General features: G+C 45.1%; 1 pseudogene; it reads right to left on the minus strand.

Annotated features, from left to right (window-relative positions):
- Positions 1 to 1,398: 1,398 nt before the first annotated feature.
- On the minus strand, positions 1,399 to 2,669 carry LOC147453194 (uncharacterized; annotated as a pseudogene).
- Positions 2,670 to 2,932: the final 263 nt, after the last annotated feature.

Genomic DNA, 2,932 nt, shown 5'->3' on the forward strand with positions numbered 1-2,932 from the left:
ATCTCGATGGTCTACAGTGGCACAATTTCCATTTTTTTCCATTGGGCCCTTAGCGACGCCAAAACAAAAAAATTGGTGATTGTGCCATCCTAAACCGACGAGACGGGAGCAGATAGCCATGAAACTTTGCAGGGGTGGAGAAAGCACCTAAATTCCCCACCCTTGTAAGGTTTCATGGGAATCACAATCCGTCTTGACGAGCTACGGTGGCACAATCGCTAGTGTTTTAACATTGGCCGTTAGCGACGCCAAAACGAAAAAATTGGCGATTGTGCCACCCTAGACCGACAAGACGTATTGCGGATGGCCATGAAACTTTACAAGGGTGGTGAAAGTACCTAAATACTCTCTCCTGTAAAGTTTCATGGGCATTGCAATCCGTCTCGACAGGCTACGGTGGAACAATCGCCAGTTTTTTACCATTGAACGCCAAAACAAAAAAATTGGAGATTGTGCCACCCTAGACTGACAAGGCGGGAGCCGATGGCCATGAAACTACAAGGGCAAGGAAAACACCTAAATCCTTGTCTCTGTAAAGTTTCATGGGCACCACAATCCGTCTCAACGGTCTATGGTGGCACAATCACCAATGTTTTTACCATTGGGTCCTTAGCGAAGCCAAAACAAAAAAATTGGCAATTGTGCCATCCTAAATCGACGAGACGTGAGTGGATGGCCATGAAACATTGCAGGGGCAAGGAAAGCACTTAAATCCCCACCCCTACAAAGTTTCATGGGCATTGCAATCCATCTTGACGGTCTACGATGGCACAATCACCAGATTTTTACCATTGGGCCCTTAATGAAGCCAAAACAAAAAAATTGGCGATTGTGCCACCTTGGACCGACGAGAAGGGAACGGATGGCCATGAGACTTTGTAGAGGTGGGGAAAGCACCTAAATACCTACCCTTGCAAAGTTTCATGGGCATCGCAATCCGTCTTGATGGGCTACGGTGGCACAATCACCAATTTTTTGCCATTGGGCCCTTAGCGACACCAAAACAAAAAAATTGGCAATTATGCCACCGTAGACCGACAAGATGGAAGCGGATGGCCATGAAAGATTGCAAGGGTATGGAAAGCACCTAAATCCCCACCTCTGAAAAGTTTCATGGGTATCGAAATCCGTCTCGACGGTCTATGGTGGCACAATCGCCAGTTTTTTTCCATTGGGCCCTTAACGATGCCAAAACAAAAAAATTGGTGATTGCATTGCAAGGACATGGAAAGAACCTAAATCCCCACCCTTGCAAAGTTTCATGGGCATCGCAATCCGTCTCGATGGTCCACGGTAGCACAATCGCCAATTTTTTACCATTGGGCCCTTAGCAAAGCCAAAATGCCCGAAAGGGCAAAAAAGGTGGAATGGCAAATAACACGAATATAGGGGTCATTGCTAACACTCATAATCACAACTATCATTTACAGAAGTAACTCCAATATCCTCTATACGGTCTACAACTCTTGCTCTCCTATTGACTGTCTCCATGATGCTCTCGTGCTCATCCTGTCCCAAACGCAAGCGAGGGGTGCTCCCTTTCTTCTTACCGACAATCCTCTCTAGCCTTAGCTTCACAACAAGGACAAGATGGGAGTAGTGTATGGACACCTTCGGCTACTCATACCGTACAAAATGGATGTAGTGCCCATGTCCATGGACCTACTGAAAATAGTGCCCTGAAACAACCATATTGTGAGCATCTTATGCCTCACCATAATCATCCACAGTGGATTCTTGAAGCACATACTTTGCCTTACCTAGCTTCCAAAATCTGCCTAAAACACCTTGTAGCACTAATGGGTGTTTTGGATGGTTTTTGGAAGGCCTTGCCTTTGGTGATTTCTCCCTTCCCAAGTGTTAGCATGAGGTATCTAGATAGTTAATTTTTTTTGCTTTGAGAGTGCTTGGTATCCCCAATGACAAGTTAACAAACATCTCACAAACATTTCCTTTCATTACTACCACAATATCAACGTCCAAGCTACTCTGAAGAAAAAGTAGCTTGGTATCCCCAATGACAAGCTAACAAACATCTCACAAACATGCCCTTTCATGACTACCACAATATCGACGTCCAAGCTACTATTTTGCTTTGAGAGTGTTTGGTATCCCCAATGACAAGTTAACAAACATCTCACAAACATGTCCTTTCATCACTACCACAATATCGACGTCCAAGCTACTATTAAGAAAAAAAAATTCATTCTCACAAGCTCTATTTTATGTCTCCTCCTTGACCTAAGAATATAATAATGAGCTCCCTCTTCATTTCCCTCTTCAGCAATAACTGCAAAATCATCTCCCTCTACCAAGTAATCTGTGAGAGTATCCGCATCATTTGAGAAGTGTGTGGCCTGGCTATCAATGGAGCTACTCGATGTGGTCATACCCTCTGATGGTGAAATAAGTTGTAGTGTCCACCTATCAGCCCACTCTGTCATGGTGCAATCTGGCCACTCACCATGTACGCACGCATCGCAAAAGCATGAGTGGTGCCTAGTAAAGATAGTGGGATCCCTAGCTGCAGTGCTTCAAATGCTGTGCACCTGGAGCGTACCTGCTACTGTGTCATAATCCCAGCTAGTGAGATCAATGTCTCGGCTATCCACACACCAAAAGAACCTCCTCATTGAGCATCCACTGCCTGAAGATGAGTCATGTGCCATGTGCTGTGAGCACCACTCCACAACCTGTCTAGCATCTCTAAATCAGTCACTGTCACGTCGAAGCTGATATCACCGAAGAGCGCACTTTACACAAGTGCCTGCACCGTGGTGCTCTCCCTTTCCACGCTCTGACTCAAAGAAGCTCCAAATGAAAGGTATGACACTACTATGGTGCCATATGTACAACCAAAAGAACTAACGTGCGCTTTTGAATTTTGCACCACAACCATCTGACCAAATATAATGAGAAGAGAATGAGATGT

The sequence above is a fragment of the Adiantum capillus-veneris genome, chromosome 8 (assembly GCF_014529385.1).
Source record: "Adiantum capillus-veneris isolate H3 chromosome 8, ASM1452938v2, whole genome shotgun sequence".
Lineage (NCBI taxonomy): Eukaryota > Viridiplantae > Streptophyta > Polypodiopsida > Polypodiales > Pteridaceae > Adiantum > Adiantum capillus-veneris.